Source organism: Ranitomeya variabilis, chromosome 5 (assembly GCF_051348905.1).
Source record: "Ranitomeya variabilis isolate aRanVar5 chromosome 5, aRanVar5.hap1, whole genome shotgun sequence".
NCBI lineage: Eukaryota > Metazoa > Chordata > Amphibia > Anura > Dendrobatidae > Ranitomeya > Ranitomeya variabilis.
The window spans coordinates 309,500,590-309,522,711 of NC_135236.1; positions in this window are offsets into that span (position 1 = coordinate 309,500,590).

Sequence of the window (22,122 nt, forward strand, 5' to 3'; positions counted from 1 at the left end):
CAAGAGGTCGTCGTGGGCGTTCATTGTCAGCTGGTAATGATGGTAGTGGTAGTGGAGCATCAGGTGGTCGTGGGGATAAAAATATTCCACCTAAGTCTGGAGCTGTGGAGCCAGTTTCGTCGTCAGGCTACACAAGGCCTCGAACGCTCTCTTTTCTGGGAGTAGGAAAACCGCTTTTAAAGGCGGAGAGCAACAGCAAGTTTTGGCTTACATTGCAGACTCAGCCTCTAGCTCTTTTGCCTCCTCTTCCGAAACTGGTAAATGTAAAAGCAGCGCGTCGCTTGTGGATGTTCACGGTCAGGGACAAGTCGCTTCCCTGTCCTCCTCAGCAAAAACTACAACAAGAGAGAAGGATGCAGCAGGCGACACAATGGGTCACTCCATGGAGCTCTTTACACATACCGTCCCTGGCTTAGAAAGTGAAACATTTAACAGGCCATGCCCATTACAAGTATATTCTGACATGGAGTGCACTGATGCACAGCCACAGCCAGAGTACTATGCTGCTCCTTTGACTCAGACCACCACATTGCCCTCTCAGGGTACAGATCCACAATCAGACCCTGATGAGACTATGTTGCCCCGCCACGAACGCTATACCACCGACCGACACAGTGACACAGACGAAGTTGCACACGAGCTCGAAGAGGAGGTAATAGATGACCCAGTTATTGACCCCGATTGGCAGCCATTGGGGGAACAGGGTGCAGGCGGCAGTAGTTCAGAAGCGGAGGTGGAGGAGGGGCCGCAGCAGGCATCAACATCGCAACAGGTTCCATCTGCCGGGCCCGTATCTGGCCCAAAACGCGTGTCAAAGCCAAAACCTGTTGGAGGACAGCGTGGCCATCCGGTTAAAGCTCAGTCTGCAATCCCTGAAAAGGGATCCGAGTCTAGGAAGAGTGCAGTCTGGCATTTTTTTAAACAACATCCAACTGATCAGCGCAAAGTCATCTGTCAAAAATGTTCAACTAGCTTAAGCAGAGGTCAGAATCTGAAAAGTCTAAATACTAGTTGCATGCATAGACACTTAACCACCATGCATTTTCAAGCCTGGACTAACTACCAAACGTCCCTTAAGGTTGTAGCACCCTCGGCCAATGAAGCTAGTCAGCAACGCAACATCCCTTCCGTCACTGTAAGGCCACCATTTTCCGCACCACCGGCAGTATCTGTGCAGGTTTCTTTGCCAGCCAAAAGCAGTCAGGGTCAGGGAACCACCAGTTTTGTAGGAGGAAATATTGCATCTAGGGCACCGGCGGAAACAATACCGTCTCCAACCGTCTCTCAGTCTGCCATGTACACCGGCACACCCGAAAGTTCCACGATCTCCAGCTCTCCAGTCCAGCTCACCCTACATGAGACTCTGGTTAGAAAAAGGAAGTACTTATCCTCGCATCCGCGTACACAGGGTTTTAACGCCCACATAGCTAGACTAATCTCGTTAGAGATGATGCCCTACCGGTTAGTTGAAAGCGAAGCTTTCAAAGCCCTGATGGAGTACGCTGAACCACGATACGAGCTACCCAGTCGACACTTTTTTTCCAGAAAAGCCATCCCAGCCCTGCACCAGCATGTTAAACAGCGCATCGTCCATGCACTCAGGCAATCTGTGAGTACAAAGGTGCACCTGACTACAGATGCATGGACCAGTAGGCATGGCCAGGGACGTTATGTGTCCATCACGGCACACTGGGTGAATGTGGTGGATGCAGGGTCCACAGGCGACATCAATTTAGGGACAGTTGTGCCTAGCCCACGGTCTAGGAAACAGTTGGCTGTAGGCGTTCGCACCCCCTCCTCCTCCTCCTCCTCATCCTCCTGCAGAAGCTACAGCTCTTCCACAGAACGCAGTCTGCCAACCACTCCATCGGCAGATGACACTGTTGCACACCAGTTGTCCCATTATGGGCCAGCTACTGCCAAGCGTCAGCAGGCTGTATTGGCTATGAAGTGTTTGGGCGACAACAGACACACCGCGGAAGTTCTATCCGAGTTCTTGCAACAAGAAACGCAGTCGTGGCTGGGCACAGTAGATCTTGAGGCAGGCAAGGTAGTGAGTGATAACGGAAGGAATTTCATGGCTGCCATCTCCCTTTCCCAACTGAAACACATTCCTTGCCTGGCTCACACCTTAAACCTGGTGGTGCAGTGCTTATTGAAAACTTATCCTGGGTTCTCCGACCTGCTCCTCAAAGTGCGTGCACTTTGCTCACATATCCGACGTTCGCCTGTACACGCCAGCCGTATGCAGACCTATCAGCGGTCTTTGAACCTTCCCCAGCATCGCCTAATCATAGACGTTGCAACAAGGTGGAACTCAACACTGCACATGCTTCAGAGACTGTGCGAACAGAGGCGTGCTGTTATTTATTTGTGGGAGGATACACGGGCAGGCAGTAGGATGGCAGACATGGAGTTGTCAGGTGTGCAGTGGTCTAAGATACAAGACATGTGTCAAGTCCTTCAGTGTTTTGAGGAATGCACACGGCTGGTTAGTGCAGACAACGCCGTAATAAGCATGAGCATCCCCCTAATGCGTCTGCTGATGCAAAGTTTGACACACATAAAGGAGCAGGCGTCTGCACCAGAGGAAGAGGAAAGCCTTGATGACAGTCAGCCATTGTCTGGTCAGGGCAGTGTACAGGACGAGGTAGCGGGCGAAGAGGAGGTGGAGGACGAGGAGGATGATAGGGATGAGTATATTTTTAATGCCGAACCTTTCCCGGGGGCACAGGAAATTGGTTGCGTGTCACGGCCGGGTTCTGGTTTTTTGAGGGACACAAGTGACGTAGATTTGCCTGCAACTGCCCCTCAACCAATCACAACCGGAGATTTGACAACTGGAACTTTGGCCCACATGGCGGATTATGCCTTACGTATCCTAAAAAGGGACACACGCATTACGAAAATGATGAACGATGACGATTACTGGTTGGCCTGCCTCCTTGATCCACGCTATAAAGGCAAATTGCAAAATATTATGCCACATGAGAACTTGGAACTAATATTAGCAACCAAACAATCAACTCTTGTTGACCGTTTGCTTCAGGCATTCCCAGCACACAGCGCACGTGATCGTTCTCACACGAGCTCCAGGGGGCAGCAGACTAGGAGTGTTAGGGGTGCACACATCAGAAGTGGCGTTGGACAGAGGGGTTTTCTGACCAGGTTGTGGAGTGATTTTGCTATGACCGCAGACAGGACAGGTACTGCTGCATCAATTGAAAGTGACAGGAGACAACATTTGTCCAGTATGGTTACTAACTATTTTTCATCCCTTCTCGATGTTCTCCCTCAACCGTCATTCCCATTTGATTACTGGGCCTCCAAATTAGACACCTGGCCAGAATTGGCAGAATATGCATTGCAGGAGCTTGCTTGCCCGGCAGCAAGTGTCCTATCAGAAAGAGTATTCAGTGCTGCAGGTTCAATATTAACCGAAAAAAGGACTCGTCTGGCTACCCAAAATGTTGACGATCTAACATTCATTAAAATGAACCACAACTGGATTTCGAAATCTTTTGCCCCACCTTGCCCGGCCGACACCTAGCTTTCCTATGAAAAGCTCTTGCCTGTGAATTACTTTTCTAATGTCTAATTTGCTGCAGCTGATTGTACAGCATACGACATGTTTACACCTCCCTAAATGGAAAACTCCCCACACGGGGCCGTGGTATCGCGACTTGGCGCAAGCACCCGTGAGACTGCTGTTTGTCTGAAGAGGTGGGTGTGCTCGCTTTTGGTTGACGGCATTGCTACTGGGTCCCTCATAGTACAATGTAGTGTCTCTGGCGGTGGTGGTGCGCACCCAACGTCAGACACACCGTTGTAACATGAGGAGCCCTGGGGCGGTCCCGCCGGCCTCAAGAGAGTTCCCCCCTACCCCAGCTCAAAATGTGCTCTACCACGTGCAAAATTATGTCGCACAGCTCCACCAATCTTTAGTCTATTCGCTGACATCATTCAATGTCTGGCACTGACAATACAAATTTGTAGACATCTATGATGCAACTTAAAGTAGTCTGTGTCTGTGTCCTATATTGGCACCATTAAATAGTTACTGCCAAATTACTATGTCAGAAACTCAGTAGATGAGCCCACCCCTGTACCTAAGTATGCCACCTTTTTTTTTGTTTTGGTTGTTTTGCGAGACATTAACATCTATTTATATTTTGGGAGTACTGGGACAGACACTCCTTGCACTACTCCTCCACTCACCACCAAGCTGCCTGTGTATCCATGTAACCGCTGTAAAGCTGCCATGAGCCTATTGTTTGTTATTTTAGGCCTTTGATAGCCTGTCTGCGGTCCCTACTTTAAATACTCCTCCACTCACCACCAAGCTGCCTGTGTATCCATGTAACCGCTGTAAAGCTGCCATGAGCCTATTGTTTGTTATTTTAGGCCTTTGATAGCCTGTCTGCTGTCCCTACTTTAAATACTCCTCCACTCACCACCAAGTTGCCCGTGTATCCATGTAACCGCTGTAAAGCTGCCATGAGCCTATTGTTTGTTATTTTAGGCCTTTGATAGCCTGTCTGCGGTCCCTACTTTAAATACTCCTCCACTCACCACCAAGCTGCCTGCCCGTGTATCCATGTAACCGCTGTAAAGCTGCCATGAGCCTATTGTTTGTTATTTTAGGCCTTTGATAGCCTGTCTGCGGTCCCTACTTTAAATACTCCTCCACTGACCACCAAGCTGCCTGCCCGTGTATCCATGTAACCGCTGTAAAACTGCCATGAGCCTATTGTTTGTTATTTTAGGCCTTTGATAGCCTGTCTGCGGTCCCTACTTTAAATACTCCTCCACTCACCACCAAGCTGCCTGTGTATCCATGTAACCGCTGTAAAGCTGCCATGAGCCTATTGTTTGTTATTTTAGGCCTTTGATAGCCTGTCTGCGGTCCCTACTTTAAATACTCCTCCACTGACCACCAAGCTGCCTGCCCGTGTATCCATGTAACCGCTGTAAAACTGCCATGAGCCTATTGTTTGTTATTTTAGGCCTTTGATAGCCTGTCTGCGGTCCCTACTTTAAATACTCCTCCACTCACCACCAAGCTGCCTGTGTATCCATGTAACCGCTGTAAAGCTGCCATGAGCCTATTGTTTGTTATTTTAGGCCTTTGATAGCCTGTCTGCGGTCCCTACTTTAAATACTCCTCCACTCACCACCAAGCTGCCTGTGTATCCATGTAACCGCTGTAAAGCTGCCATGAGCCTATTGTTTGTTATTTTAGGCCTTTGATAGCCTGTCTGCGGTCCCTACTTTAAATACTCCTCCACTCACCACCAAGCTGCCTGCCCGTGTATCCATGTAACCGCTGTAAAGCTGCCATGAGCCTATTGTTTGTTATTTTAGGCCTTTGATAGCCTGTCTGCGGTCCCTACTTTAAATACTCCTCCACTGACCACCAAGCTGCCTGCCCGTGTATCCATGTAACCGCTGTAAAACTGCCATGAGCCTATTGTTTGTTATTTTAGGCCTTTGATAGCCTGTCTGCGGTCCCTACTTTAAATACTCCTCCACTCACCACCAAGCTGCCTGTGTATCCATGTAACCGCTGTAAAGCTGCCATGAGCCTATTGTTTGTTATTTTAGGCCTTTGATAGCCTGTCTGCGGTCCCTACTTTAAATACTCCTCCACTCACCACCAAGCTGCCCGTGTATCCATGTAACCGCTGTAAAACTGCCATGAGCCTATTGTTTGTTATTTTAGGCCTTTGATAGCCTGTCTGCGGTCCCTACTTTAAATACTCCTCCACTCACCACCAAGCTGCCTGCCCGTGTATCCATGTAACCGCTGTAAAGCTGCCATGAGCCTATTGTTTGTTATTTTAGGCCTTTGATAGCCTGTCTGCGGTCCCTACTTTAAATACTCCTCCACTCACCACCAAGCTGCCTGCCCGTGTATCCATGTAACCGCTGTAAAACTGCCATGAGCCTATTGTTTGTTATTTTAGGCCTTTGATAGCCTGTCTGCGGTCCCTACTTTAAATACTCCTCCACTCACCACCAAGCTGCCTGTGTATCCATGTAACCGCTGTAAAGCTGCCATGAGCCTATTGTTTGTTATTTTAGGCCTTTGATAGCCTGTCTGCGGTCCCTACTTTAAATACTCCTCCACTCACCACCAAGCTGCCTGTGTATCCATGTAACCGCTGTAAAGCTGCCATGAGCCTATTGTTTGTTATTTTAGGCCTTTGATAGCCTGTCTGCGGTCCCTACTTTAAATACTCCTCCACTGACCACCAAGCTGCCTGCCCGTGTATCCATGTAACCGCTGTAAAACTGCCATGAGCCTATTGTTTGTTATTTTAGGCCTTTGATAGCCTGTCTGCGGTCCCTACTTTAAATACTCCTCCACTCACCACCAAGCTGCCTGCCCGTGTATCCATGTAACCGCTGTAAAGCTGCCATGAGCCTATTGTTTGTTATTTTAGGCCTTTGATAGCCTGTCTGCGGTCCCTACTTTAAATACTCCTCCACTGACCACCAAGCTGCCTGCCCGTGTATCCATGTAACCGCTGTAAAACTGCCATGAGCCTATTGTTTGTTATTTTAGGCCTTTGATAGCCTGTCTGCGGTCCCTACTTGAAATACTCCTCCACTCACCACCAAGCTGCCTGTGTATCCATGTAACCGCTGTAAAGCTGCCATGAGCCTATTGTTTGTTATTTTAGGCCTTTGATAGCCTGTCTGCGGTCCCTACTTTAAATACTCCTCCACTCACCACCAAGCTGCCTGTGTATCCATGTAACCGCTGTAAAACTGCCATGAGCCTATTGTTTGTTATTTTAGGCCTTCGAAGCCTGTCTGCGGTCCCTCCTTCCACTAGGCCTCCACTGACCAGACCACTGCTGCCCGTGTACCCCTGGAACCAATTTTAAAGTGCCTACAGCCAGCCCATTTTATTGTGTTAGGCCTTCGAAGCCTGTCTGCGGTCCCTCCTTCCACTAGGCCTCCACTCACCTGACCACTGCTGCCCGTGTACCCCTGGAACCAATAATAAAGTGCCTACCGCCAGCCCATTTTATTATGTTAGGCCTTCGAAGCCTGTCTAAGGTCCCTCCTTCCACTAGGCCTCCACTCACCTGACCACTGCTGCCCGTGTACCCCTGGAACCAATAATAAAGTGCCTAGAGCCTATTTTTTTATTTAATTTAATATTAATAAAGCCAGGATGAACTACGATATACCACGCTATGAGCTACCCAGTTGACAATTCTTTTGCGAGAAAAGCCATCCCACCCCTCCACCTGCATGTTAAAGACCGCATTGTCCTTGCATTCTGTCAATTTGTCAGTCCAAAGGTATACCTGACAACAGACACATGGACCTGTAGGCCTGGCCACGGAAGGTTACGTGTCCTTTGTGGCTAAATGGGTTAATGTATTGGATGCATGGTCCACACAGGGGACAGCCTGCAAAGTCTGTCTGCAGTCCCTAATTCAAGTTGTCCTCAACTGAATAAAGCTGAGCTTCTACCTTCTGGCTCTGATTAACTGCTGTTTTTAAAAAAATTGGCTGTTCCGTCCTTCTAAAGGTGTCTGCCCCTGCCTGGTGTTGTCCTCAACTGAATAAAGCTGAGCTTCAACCTTCAGTTCCAAACATACAACAGAAAACTGGTACAATACAAAAAGTGGCCTCCAGCTACAAAAACTTTCTCCTACAAGTAGTTAACTGACAGTTTTTTTTCCAGTGAAAACACAGATATGGCATCCAACGAGTGTTGTCCTGTCTCGTCTTCTTTATATTATTGCCAAGAAGCTGCAACTGAATAAAGCTGAGCTTCAACCTTCAGTTCCAAATTAATATTTTTAAAAAAGCAATTGGCTGTTCCGGCCTACTAAAGGTGTCTGTCTGCCCCTGCCTGGTGTTGTCCTCAACTGAATAAAGCTGAGCTTCAACCTTCTGTTCCAAATTACCATTTTTAAAAAAGCAATTGGCTGTTCCGGCCTACTAAAGGTGTCTGTCTGCCCCTGCCTGGTGTTGTCCTCAACTGAATAAAGCTGAGCTTCTACCTTCTGTTCCAAATTACCATTTTTAAAAATGCAATTGGCTGTTCCGGCCTACTAAAGGTGAATGTTTGCCCCTGCCTGGTGTTGTCCTCAACTGAATAAAGCTGAGCTTCTACCTTCTGCCTCTTACTAACTGCTGTTTTTTTTAAAAATTGGCTGTTCCGGCCTACTAAAGGTGTCTGTCTGCCCCTGCCTGGTGTTGTCCTCAACTGAATAAAGCTGAGCTTCTACCTTCTGTTCCAAATTACCATTTTTAAAAATGCAATTGGCTGTTCCGGCCTACTAAAGGTGTCTGTCTGCCCCTGCCTGGTGTTGTCCTCAACTGAATAAAGCTGAGCTTCTACCTTCTGCCTCTTACTAACTGCTGTTTTTTTAAAAAATTGGCTGTTCCGGCCTACTAAAGGTGTCTGTCTGCCCCTGCCTGGTGTTGTCCTCAACTGAATAAAGCTGAGCTTCAACCTTCTGTTCCAAATTACCATTTTTAAAAATGCAATTGGCTGTTCCGGCCTACTAAAGGTGAATGTCTGCCCCTGCCTGGTGTTGTCCTCAACTGAATAAAGCTGAGCTTCAACCTTCTGTTCCAAATTACCATTTTTAAAAAAGCAATTGGCTGTTCCGGCCTACTAAAGGTGTCTGTCTGCCCCTGCCTGGTGTTGTCCTCAACTGAATAAAGCTGAGCTTCTACCTTCTGTTCCAAATTACCATTTTTAAAAATGCAATTGGCTGTTCCGGCCTACTAAAGGTGTCTGTCTGCCCCTGCCTGGTGTTGTCCTCAACTGAATAAAGCTGAGCTTCTACCTTCTGCCTCTTACTAACTGCTGTTTTTTTAAAAAATTGGCTGTTCCGGCCTACTAAAGGTGTCTGTCTGCCCCTGCCTGGTGTTGTCCTCAACTGAATAAAGCTGAGCTTCAACCTTCTGTTCCAAATTACCATTTTTAAAAATGCAATTGGCTGTTCCGGCCTACTAAAGGTGAATGTCTGCCCCTGCCTGGTGTTGTCCTCAACTGAATAAAGCTGAGCTTCAACCTTCTGTTCCAAATTACCATTTTTAAAAAAGCAATTGGCTGTTCCGGCCTACTAAAGGTGTCTGTCTGCCCCTGCCTGGTGTTGTCCTCAACTGAATAAAGCTGAGCTTCAACCTTCTGTTCCAAATTACCATTTTTAAAAAAGCAATTGGCTGTTCCGGCCTACTAAAGGTGTCTGTCTGCCCCTGCCTGGTGTTGTCCTCAACTGAATAAAGCTGAGCTTCTACCTTCTGTTCCAAATTACCATTTTTAAAAATGCAATTGGCTGTTCCGGCCTACTAAAGGTGTCTGTCTGCCCCTGCCTGGTGTTGTCCTCAACTGAATAAAGCTGAGCTTCTACCTTCTGTTCCAAATTACCATTTTTAAAAAAGCAATTGGCTGTTCCGGCCTACTAAAGGTGTCTGTCTGCCCCTGCCTGGTGTTGTCCTCAACTGTATAAAGCTGAGCTTCTACCTTCTGTTCCAAATTACCATTTTTAAAAATGCAATTGGCTGTTCCGGCCTACTAAAGGTGAATGTCTGCCCCTGCCTGGTGTTGTCCTCAACTGAATAAAGCTGAGCTTCTACCTTCTGCCTCTTACTAACTGCTGTTTTTTTAAAAAATTGGCTGTTCCGGCCTACTAAAGGTGTCTGTCTGCCCCTGCCTGGTGTTGTCCTCAACTGAATAAAGCTGAGCTTCTACCTTCTGTTCCAAATTACCATTTTTAAAAATGCAATTGGCTGTTCCGGCCTACTAAAGGTGTCTGTCTGCCCCTGCCTGGTGTTGTCCTCAACTGAATAAAGCTGAGCTTCTACCTTCTGTTCCAAATTACCATTTTTAAAAAAGCAATTGGCTGTTCCGGCCTACTAAAGGTGTCTGTCTGCCCCTGCCTGGTGTTGTCCTCAACTGTATAAAGCTGAGCTTCTACCTTCTGTTCCAAATTACCATTTTTAAAAATGCAATTGGCTGTTCCGGCCTACTAAAGGTGAATGTCTGCCCCTGCCTGGTGTTGTCCTCAACTGAATAAAGCTGAGCTTCTACCTTCTGCCTCTTACTAACTGCTGTTTTTTTAAAAAATTGGCTGTTCCGGCCTACTAAAGGTGTCTGTCTGCCCCTGCCTGGTGTTGTCCTCAACTGAATAAAGCTGAGCTTCAACCTTCTGTTCCAAATTACCATTTTTAAAAATGCAATTGGCTGTTCCGGCCTACTAAAGGTGAATGTCTGCCCCTGCCTGGTGTTGTCCTCAACTGAATAAAGCTGAGCTTCAACCTTCTGTTCCAAATTACCATTTTTAAAAAAGCAATTGGCTGTTCCGGCCTACTAAAGGTGTCTGTCTGCCCCTGCCTGGTGTTGTCCTCAACTGAATAAAGCTGAGCTTCAACCTTCTGTTCCAAATTACCATTTTTAAAAAAGCAATTGGCTGTTCCGGCCTACTAAAGGTGTCTGTCTGCCCCTGCCTGGTGTTGTCCTCAACTGAATAAAGCTGAGCTTCTACCTTCTGTTCCAAATTACCATTTTTAAAAATGCAATTGGCTGTTCCGGCCTACTAAAGGTGTCTGTCTGCCCCTGCCTGGTGTTGTCCTCAACTGAATAAAGCTGAGCTTCTACCTTCTGTTCCAAATTACCATTTTTAAAAAAGCAATTGGCTGTTCCGGCCTACTAAAGGTGTCTGTCTGCCCCTGCCTGGTGTTGTCCTCAACTGAATAAAGCTGAGCTTCAACCTTCTGTTCCAAATTACCATTTTTAAAAAAGCAATTGGCTGTTCCGGCCTACTAAAGGTGTCTGTCTGCCCCTGCCTGGTGTTGTCCTCAACTGAATAAAGCTGAGCTTCTACCTTCTGTTCCAAATTACCATTTTTAAAAATGCAATTGGCTGTTCCGGCCTACTAAAGGTGTCTGTCTGCCCCTGCCTGGTGTTGTCCTCAACTGAATAAAGCTGAGCTTCTACCTTCTGCCTCTTACTAACTGCTGTTTTTTTTAAAAATTGGCTGTTCCGGCCTACTAAAGGTGTCTGTCTGCCCCTGCCTGGTGTTGTCCTCAACTGAATAAAGCTGAGCTTCAACCTTCTGTTCCAAATTACCATTTTTAAAAATGCAATTGGCTGTTCCGGCCTACTAAAGGTGAATGTCTGCCCCTGCCTGGTGTTGTCCTCAACTGAATAAAGCTGAGCTTCAACCTTCTGTTCCAAATTACCATTTTTAAAAAAGCAATTGGCTGTTCCGGCCTACTAAAGGTGTCTGTCTGCCCCTGCCTGGTGTTGTCCTCAACTGAATAAAGCTGAGCTTCAACCTTCTGTTCCAAATTACCATTTTTAAAAATGCAATTGGCTGTTCCCGCCTACTAAAGGTGTCTGTCTGCCCCTGCCTGGTGTTGTCCTCAACTGAATAAAGCTGAGCTTCTACCTTCTGCCTCTTACTAACTGCTGATTTTTTAAAAAATTGGCTGTTCCGGCCTACTAAAGGTGTCTGTCTGCCCCTGCCTGGTGTGTCCTCAACTGAATAAAGCTGAGTTTCAACCTTCTGTTCCAAATTACCATTTTTAAAAATGCAATTGGCTGTTCCGGCCTACTAAAGGTGAATGTCTGCCCCTGCCTGGTGTTGTCCTCAACTGAATAAAGCTGAGCTTCAACCTTCTGTTCCAAATTACCATTTTTAAAAAAGCAATTGGCTGTTCCGGCCTACTAAAGGTGTCTGTCTGCCCCTGCCTGGTGTTGTCCTCAACTGAATAAAGCTGAGCTTCAACCTTCTGTTCCAAATTACCATTTTTAAAAAAGCAATTGGCTGTTCCGGCCTACTAAAGGTGTCTGTCTGCCCCTGCCTGGTGTTGTCCTCAACTGAATAAAGCTGAGCTTCTACCTTCTGTTCCAAATTACCATTTTTAAAAATGCAATTGGCTGTTCCGGCCTACTAAAGGTGTCTGTCTGCCCCTGCCTGGTGTTGTCCTCAACTGAATAAAGCTGAGCTTCTACCTTCTGCCTCTTACTAACTGCTGTTTTTTTTAAAAATTGGCTGTTCCGGCCTACTAAAGGTGTCTGTCTGCCCCTGCCTGGTGTTGTCCTCAACTGAATAAAGCTGAGCTTCAACCTTCTGTTCCAAATTACCATTTTTAAAAATGCAATTGGCTGTTCCGGCCTACTAAAGGTGAATGTCTGCCCCTGCCTGGTGTTGTCCTCAACTGAATAAAGCTGAGCTTCAACCTTCTGTTCCAAATTACCATTTTTAAAAAAGCAATTGGCTGTTCCGGCCTACTAAAGGTGTCTGTCTGCCCCTGCCTGGTGTTGTCCTCAACTGAATAAAGCTGAGCTTCAACCTTCTGTTCCAAATTACCATTTTTAAAAATGCAATTGGCTGTTCCGGCCTACTAAAGGTGTCTGTCTGCCCCTGCCTGGTGTTGTCCTCAACTGAATAAAGCTGAGCTTCTACCTTCTGCCTCTTACTAACTGCTGTTTTTTTAAAAAAATTGGCTGTTCCGGCCTACTAAAGGTGTCTGTCTGCCCCTGCCTGGTGTTGTCCTCAACTGAATAAAGCTGAGCTTCAACCTTCTGTTCCAAATTACCATTTTTAAAAATGCAATTGGCTGTTCCGGCCTACTAAAGGTGAATGTCTGCCCCTGCCTGGTGTTGTCCTCAACTGAATAAAGCTGAGCTTCAACCTTCTGTTCCAAATTACCATTTTTAAAAAAGCAATTGGCTGTTCCGGCCTACTAAAGGTGTCTGTCTGCCCCTGCCTGGTGTTGTCCTCAACTGAATAAAGCTGAGCTTCAACCTTCTGTTCCAAATTACCATTTTTAAAAAAGCAATTGGCTGTTCCGGCCTACTAAAGGTGTCTGTCTGCCCCTGCCTGGTGTTGTCCTCAACTGTATAAAGCTGAGCTTCTACCTTCTGTTCCAAATTACCATTTTTAAAAATGCAATTGGCTGTTCCGGCCTACTAAAGGTGTCTGTCTGCCCCTGCCTGGTGTTGTCCTCAACTGAATAAAGCTGAGCTTCTACCTTCTGCCTCTTACTAACTGCTGTTTTTTAAAAAAATTGGCTGTTCCGGCCTACTAAAGGTGTCTGTCTGCCCCTGCCTGGTGTTGTCCTCAACTGAATAAAGCTGAGCTTCAACCTTCTGTTCCAAATTACCATTTTAAAAATGCAATTGGCTGTTCCGGCCTACTAAAGGTGAATGTCTGCCCCTGCCTGGTGTTGTCCTCAACTGAATAAAGCTGAGCTTCAACCTTCTGTTCCAAATTACCATTTTTAAAAAAGCAATTGGCTGTTCCGGCCTACTAAAGGTGTCTGTCTGCCCCTGCCTGGTGTTGTCCTCAACTGAATAAAGCTGAGCTTCAACCTTCTGTTCCAAATTACCATTTTTAAAAATGCAATTGGCTGTTCCCGCCTACTAAAGGTGTCTGTCTGCCCCTGCCTGGTGTTGTCCTCAACTGAATAAAGCTGAGCTTCTACCTTCTGCCTCTTACTAACTGCTGTTTTTTTAAAAAATTGGCTGTTCTGGCCTACTAAAGGTGTCTGTCTGCCCCTGCCTGGTGTTGTCCTCAACTGAATAAAGCTGAGCTTCAACCTTCTGTTCCAAATTACCATTTTTAAAAATGCAATTGGCTGTTCCGGCCTACTAAAGGTGAATGTCTGCCCCTGCCTGGTGTTGTCCTCAACTGAATAAAGCTGAGCTTCAACCTTCTGTTCCAAATTACCATTTTTAAAAAAGCAATTGGCTGTTCCGGCCTACTAAAGGTGTCTGTCTGCCCCTGCCTGGTGTTGTCCTCAACTGAATAAAGCTGAGCTTCAACCTTCTGTTCCAAATTACCATTTTTAAAAAAGCAATTGGCTGTTCCGGCCTACTAAAGGTGTCTGTCTGCCCCTGCCTGGTGTTGTCCTCAACTGAATAAAGCTGAGCTTCTACCTTCTGTTCCAAATTACCATTTTTAAAAATGCAATTGGCTGTTCCGGCCTACTAAAGGTGTCTGTCTGCCCCTGCCTGGTGTTGTCCTCAACTGAATAAAGCTGAGCTTCTACCTTCTGCCTCTTACTAACTGCTGTTTTTTTTAAAAATTGGCTGTTCCGGCCTACTAAAGGTGTCTGTCTGCCCCTGCCTGGTGTTGTCCTCAACTGAATAAAGCTGAGCTTCAACCTTCTGTTCCAAATTACCATTTTTAAAAATGCAATTGGCTGTTCCGGCCTACTAAAGGTGAATGTCTGCCCCTGCCTGGTGTTGTCCTCAACTGAATAAAGCTGAGCTTCAACCTTCTGTTCCAAATTACCATTTTTAAAAAAGCAATTGGCTGTTCCGGCCTACTAAAGGTGTCTGTCTGCCCCTGCCTGGTGTTGTCCTCAACTGAATAAAGCTGAGCTTCTACCTTCTGCCTCTTACTAACTGCTGTTTTTTTTAAAAATTGGCTGTTCCGGCCTACTAAAGGTGTCTGTCTGCCCCTGCCTGGTGTTGTCCTCAACTGAATAAAGCTGAGCTTCAACCTTCTGTTCCAAATTACCATTTTTAAAAATGCAATTGGCTGTTCCGGCCTACTAAAGGTGAATGTCTGCCCCTGCCTGGTGTTGTCCTCAACTGAATAAAGCTGAGCTTCAACCTTCTGTTCCAAATTACCATTTTTAAAAAAGCAATTGGCTGTTCCGGCCTACTAAAGGTGTCTGTCTGCCCCTGCCTGGTGTTGTCCTCAACTGAATAAAGCTGAGCTTCTACCTTCTGCCTCTTACTAACTGCTGTTTTTTTAAAAAAATTGGCTGTTCCGGCCTACTAAAGGTGTCTGTCTGCCCCTGCCTGGTGTTGTCCTCAACTGAATAAAGCTGAGCTTCAACCTTCTGTTCCAAATTACCATTTTTAAAAAAGCAATTGGCTGTTCCGGCCTACTAAAGGTGAATGTCTGCCCCTGCCTGGTGTTGTCCTCAACTGAATAAAGCTGAGCTTCAACCTTCTGTTCCAAATTACCATTTTTAAAAAAGCAATTGGCTGTTCCGGCCTACTAAAGGTGTCTGTCTGCCCCTGCCTGGTGTTGTCCTCAACTGAATAAAGCTGAGCTTCAACCTTCTGTTCCAAATTACCATTTTTAAAAAAGCAATTGGCTGTTCCGGCCTACTAAAGGTGTCTGTCTGCCCCTGCCTGGTGTTGTCCTCAACTGAATAAAGCTGAGCTTCTACCTTCTGTTCCAAATTACCATTTTTAAAAATGCAATTGGCTGTTCCGGCCTACTAAAGGTGTCTGTCTGCCCCTGCCTGGTGTTGTCCTCAACTGAATAAAGCTGAGCTTCTACCTTCTGCCTCTTACTAACTGCTGTTTTTTTAAAAAATTGGCTGTTCCGGCCTACTAAAGGTGTCTGTCTGCCCCTGCCTGGTGTTGTCCTCAACTGAATAAAGCTGAGCTTCAACCTTCTGTTCCAAATTACCATTTTTAAAAATGCAATTGGCTGTTCCGGCCTACTAAAGGTGAATGTCTGCCCCTGCCTGGTGTTGTCCTCAACTGAATAAAGCTGAGCTTCAACCTTCTGTTCCAAATTACCATTTTTAAAAAAGCAATTGGCTGTTCCGGCCTACTAAAGGTGTCTGTCTGCCCCTGCCTGGTGTTGTCCTCAACTGAATAAAGCTGAGCTTCAACCTTCTGTTCCAAATTACCATTTTTAAAAATGCAATTGGCTGTTCCGGCCTACTAAAGGTGTCTGTCTGCCCCTGCCTGGTGTTGTCCTCAACTGAATAAAGCTGAGCTTCTACCTTCTGTTCCAAATTACCATTTTTAAAAATGCAATTGGCTGTTCCGGCCTACTAAAGGTGTCTGTCTGCCCCTGCCTGGTGTTGTCCTCAACTGAATAAAGCTGAGCTTCTACCTTCTGCCTCTTACTAACTGCTGTTTTTTTAAAAAATTGGCTGTTCCGGCCTACTAAAGGTGTCTGTCTGCCCCTGCCTGGTGTTGTCCTCAACTGAATAAAGCTGAGCTTCAACCTTCTGTTCCAAATTACCATTTTTAAAAATGCAATTGGCTGTTCCGGCCTACTAAAGGTGAATGTCTGCCCCTGCCTGGTGTTGTCCTCAACTGAATAAAGCTGAGCTTCAACCTTCTGTTCCAAATTACCATTTTTAAAAAAGCAATTGGCTGTTCCGGCCTACTAAAGGTGTCTGTCTGCCCCTGCCTGGTGTTGTCCTCAACTGAATAAAGCTGAGCTTCAACCTTCTGTTCCAAATTACCATTTTTAAAAATGCAATTGGCTGTTCCGGCCTACTAAAGGTGTCTGTCTGCCCCTGCCTGGTGTTGTCCTCAACTGAATAAAGCTGAGCTTCTACCTTCTGCCTCTTACTAACTGCTGTTTTTTAAAAAAATTGGCTGTTCCGGCCTACTAAAGGTGTCTGTCTGCCCCTGCCTGGTGTTGTCCTCAACTGAATAAAGCTGAGCTTCAACCTTCAGTTCCAAATTACCATTTTTAAAAATGCAATTGGCTGTTCCGGCCTACTAAAGGTGAATGTCTGCCCCTGCCTGGTGTTGTCCTCAACTGAATAAAGCTGAGCTTCAACCTTCTGTTCCAAATTACCATTTTTAAAAAAGCAATTGGCTGTTCCGGCCTACTAAAGGTGTCTGTCTGCCCCTGCCTGGTGTTGTCCTCAACTGAATAAAGCTGAGCTTCAACCTTCTGTTCCAAATTACCATTTTTAAAAATGCAATTGGCTGTTCCGGCCTACTAAAGGTGTCTGTCTGCCCCTGCCTGGTGTTGTCCTCAACTGAATAAAGCTGAGCTTCTACCTTCTGCCTCTTACTAACTGCTGTTTTTTAAAAAAATTGGCTGTTCCGGCCTACTAAAGGTGTCTGTCTGCCCCTGCCTGGTGTTGTCCTCAACTGAATAAAGCTGAGCTTCAACCTTCAGTTCCAAATTACCATTTTTAAAAATGCAATTGGCTGTTCCGGCCTACTAAAGGTGTCTGTCTGCCCCTGCCTGGTGTTGTCCTCAACTGAATAAAGCTGAGCTTCAACCTTCAGTTCCAAATTACCATTTTTAAAAATGCAATTGGCTGTTCCGGCCTACTAAAGGTGTCTGTCTGCCCCTGCCTGGTGTTGTCCTCAACTGAACAAAGCTGAGCTTCCACATTCTGGCTTTCGCCCTATACTATCAGATATTAAACTGCATTTGGCCTACTAGTGTGGTTATGCCCTTGAAACAGTGTCTGCTGCTCTTGGGTTTGCTACTCCACTGAACAAAGCAATGCCGCCTGTTTAGTCCTGTTACCAATTTGAACTGCATTTAGCCTACTTTATTCTTTGGCCCTATATCTGTTTCCTCCTCATCCTGCCCATTGCCCAGCCACTGCTAGATGAGTCTGCTGGTACATTGACCTAGACCACTACATTCCCCTTATACTCTACACAGCCAGAATCTGACCCTGCTGAAAGTAAGGTTCCCGCATGTTATACCACCTTACACAGGGACAGAGAGGAAGGTGCAGATGAAAGTGCAGGTTCCTTCATCAGGTGGGGGGGCATACTCGTTGGCGACGTCACTGGCACAGGGCCCCTCAGAGTACGCAAAAGTGTCGCTGCTGGTGGGAGGCGCCCCCGCCATGCAAACACACATCGCTGTACTTTGAGGGGCCCTGTGCCAGTGCCAATGCGAACGAGTGGGCCCCCCCTGCTTGCTCAGGATCACAGCACTTGCAACGTTGAAATACTTACCTTTCCCTGCAACACCGCCGTGACGTAGTCCGCATTTCCTGGGCCCACGAAAAACTTGAGCCGGCCCTACTCCCCCCACAACTTTTGCCAAATGACCCCCAATTCCCTATGCCCAACTATTATTATAAAGTTAATTAAGATTGACAAGCTTCAGAAACAAGAATGGATGTTTTTGGCATTAAAATGGGCACTGTAGGTGTTTTCCTGGCCTCCACTCACTGCCGACTATGCTTCCCCATTGACTTGCATTGGGTTTCGTGTTTCGGTCGATCCCCGACTTTTAGCGATAATCGGCCGACTGCACTCGACTCGACTCTGGACAAAATCGGGTTTCACAAAACCCGACTCGATCTTAAAAAAATGAAAGTCGCTCAACTCTACTCTTCAGGTCTCTCATATTGGTCATTTCAGAACTCTCCAGCACTTTGTTTCCATCCATTTTGGAGTGCTTCCTGAAGTATATTTGGGGTCATTGCCTGCTTAAAGATCCATGACCCAAATCCTTTGGTAATCTTCAGATTTCATGATGCCCTGCACACAGTCAAGGCACCCAGTGCCAGAGACAGCTAAGCAACCCAAAACATCTTTGATCATTTACCATATTTGACCACAGGTACTGTGTTCTTTTCTTTGTAAACCTCATGATGTGCTTTACCAAAAAGCTCTATCTTGGGCTAATCTGTCCAAAATACTCTTTCCTAGAAGGATTTTGGCTTACTGTTGTAGCGCCCCCACTGCCGCAGGGCCGAGGGGTACCCGGTACCGGGCCTCTGAGTCTCTGCTCTGGGGTTGTCACGATGGCTAGACCCGGTCTGTGACCCTGCTGAGGGGCGCCCAATGGAGGGTGTGGGTGGTGATGATGCTATGAAGTGCTGGTCGCGGTCAATAACGAGGACACCAGGTTGCAGTCTCTTTACCTCTTTACTGAGGGCTTCAGGGTCCTCAGTCCGGAATACGGTTAACCAGGCTGCGCAAGTCCGGCCGGTCCGATGGCACCTCCAGAGCTCCCTTTGCAGGTGGAAATCTGTGCCTACCTTCTAGCGCTTGTGTGTTGTGGTCCTCCCCTGCTGTGCTTACGGGATAGTCCCCACAACTGTTGTGTCTGTTTCTCGTGTTCCCTCACAACTCGATTCTGATGTTCTTCTTCGTCCCCCAGATGATATGGCTAGGACGCACCCATATGACGGGGAGGCTCGGAGCTCTTCCGGGACTCTAGCGTTGCCCCACTCCTGTTGCTACCCCCCTGTGTCTTCCTAGGTCAATTGGGTGAGACAGCCCGCCTATAACTGACTGTCCTGCCGTAGGTTTGAAGTTTGGTCTGGAGCTCTATACTTCCTCGGCGTTCCGGCCACCGGTTACGCGCCTCAGTAGGATGTTGCCTCGTCTTACAGCACGACTCCTACTGGTATTCTCCTTGTTGCGTTGATCTCGTTTCTCACTCAGCACAATAAACCTCGCTTCTTGTCCTTTCTTGGGGTACCGCCGCTATATCGTGCAGGCGCGGTCCCGTAACGTTCTCTCTGGTTGCTAGGCCTCTGTCAGGATCCCACCCCTGACAGGGACCCCTCTGAATCTTCCCCTACAACACCTTCTGCCACAAGGTGTTGCCTGGTTCCAACCCAGTCAGCTTTCTGATCTCACTTCCTATCCAACCCCCAGTTTTACCAGACTGTGAGGAGTGGCCTAATGCATAGTGCCCTTAGCTCCCCCTGGAGGCCAGACTGTGAAATGTATTGGTGTCTGTGATACCTGGTCAGATGAACTCCTTCAGTGCCATCAGATGTACCATAGCCCCCCTTAGCGGCGGAGCATCAGTACTGCAATGACCAGGACTCTGGGGCGCTGCACTCCCCCCCGGTTAAATCCAGTACTCCTGGACTGGGAAGAAAACAACAATACATGTCAGCAAAAAGACATACAATTTTTGAAATGCAAGTACAAGTAAACTTTTTAACAGGACTTCCCTTTATGGGAGGTGAGGACACTTGAATGTTACAAACGTGGTTAAATATTTAAGTAACATACTATAAATAACTTCTTTTACCCAACCGGGTATTCTACTAAGTGCAAATTTTTGAACAATAATTTATCTTTGCCTTTAAGGACGTACTCGCTGGATCCACTAAAGACCTTCTTATAAAACGTTATAAGGCTAATTAACTTTTCTGCATTCTCCTTCTTTACATCTGCAGGACCGCCTGTCCTAACTGCTCCAGGCCTACTGCCTCTCCTTTCTGTTACAGGACCGCCCCTTTCCGCCCGGGCCTACTGCCTTTCTACTACTATACATGGTATAGAACTTATCATCCATCTTTCAGTTCAAGATTACTGAGCCATCTCTGTATGGCTCCTAGGAGGACTCACTGACTAACCCCGTACGGGTTCACTTTCTGTCCTCATTCTTCTATCAACATCATTAAACATTTCTCACAATCAACTAGTTAGCTACATTCAACTTCTTCTTTCAAGACATTATTGCCATTTAACCATCTTAAGGCAACACTGTTCATAAGTGCAATATGTGAACATTCCCTTTAAATGGGGACCAAGTCTCTATGAGGTAGTGCAACTTCTCAAGCTGCAAGTCCGTACGCAGCAAGGACTCCGGTACTGCTTCCAGGAACAGCTTCTTCGCAAAGAGTCCTTTCTTTTTTATAAAACCAGTAGAGGGCACCTTTAAGAAGGTGCAAACTATTTACAATAAGTTTGTAATCATGCAGTGTTCATGATCCAGCAGTTCTTTTCCAAATAGGGGGTTAAAAGGAGCAGAAAGGGAAAACAAAAACAAAAATAAAAAGCAATAGGGATCCCGGGTAAACAAAGGGATCCCTTTAAGGATAACCCTAGTCGGGTTTAAAGCAGCAAAAAGCAGGGAAACAAGCAGTTAACTATTTACATATCCATGGCATCGAGGTTTACTCTCGCTCTGGCGGCCGTAGCTCCGCATAGACCTCGCTCGGCAAGGTGATCGGCGAGATCGGGGCCTTTACGAAGTGCTCCATACTCGTGGCCCGATCCCAGGGTGTAAGGCGCCGGAGTCTATAGGTCCCAGGGAGAGGGGGTGCCGCGACGGGGCCTATCAGCAGGTCCTCTGCTGGCGGGGCAGGGTCGTTCTTCATACCTGCTTCAGATGCGGTCCCTCCGGTGCCGATTTGCTCCGTCTCCGCTGGGATCTGGAACGCTGGTTGCAGGGCATTGTGCTGCGGCGTTGTCCTCTCCGTTCACAGCATCTCGCTTTTCAGCAGGGCACTGCTTTCTGGCTTTGGAGCGCTGGAACTTCTTTCTTGCTCCGGACCAGACGAGGCTGCCGACAGATGTCTGGTGAGGCTCCCGATGACGGTCTTCTTCCACCCGGCCTCAGTGCTCAGCTGTGTCCACAGGAGTTGGTCGCTGAGCTCATCCACTCCGGCCGGCAGGAAGTCAGTATCAGCGGTGGAGGCCTGGTCACTGTGTCCCTCCGGGTAGCTGGGGGAGTCCTCTGCTCTGACCCCACGCTCCGGTTCCGGGCAGCTCGCCATGGCGTCCTCCATGTGGTTCGCTTCTTCTTCCTCGTCCTTTTCCCGCTCTCTCCTTCGTGGGCAGTTTCGTTTCCTCTGCCTCCGCCCTCCATTAAGGATTAGGAGGCGGATCTCGGCTGCTGACGGACACGTCCTCAAGGGACAGAAATACTTAGACTGGGCGGCCATTGTCTTTCGCGCTCTTCAGCTTGTTTATGCCCACTTCACGCCCCTCTTCTTCTCCTGCGCTCTCCTTAGCGCTGTAATGGCGGCGGTTTTGGCAGCAAATGGCAATGCAAAGTCTTTGCAATAAGTCACAGTCCAAGTACAATAAATCACAGTTCCAAGGCACACATGACCTGATTCTTCAGGCTTAAGTAGATCCTGTTCGTGACGCCAAGTTGTAGCGCCCCCACTGCCGCAGGGCCGAGGGGTACCCGGTACCGGGCCTCTGAGTCTCTGCTCTGGGGTTGTCACGGTGGCTAGACCCGGTCCGTGACCCTGCTGAGGGGCGCCCAATGGAGGGTGTGGGTGGTGATGATGCTATGAAGTGCTGGTCGCGGTCAATAACGAGGACACCAGGTTGCAGTCTCTTTACCTCTTTACTGAGGGCTTCAGGGTCCTCAGTCCGGAATACGGTTAACCAGGCTGCGCAAGTCCGGCCGGTCCGATTGCACCTCCAGAGCTCCCTTTGCAGGTGGAAATATGTGCCTACCTTCTAGCGCTTGTGTGTTGTGGTCCTCCCCTGCTGTGCTTACGGGATAGTCCCCACAACTGTTGTGTCTGTTTCTCGTGTTCCCTCACAACTAGATTCTGATGTTCTTCTTCGTCCCCCAGATGATATGGCTAGGACGCACCCGTATGACGGGGAGGCTCGGAGCTCTTCCGGGACTGTAGCGTTGCCCCACTCCTGTTGTTACCCCCCTGTGTCTTCCTAGG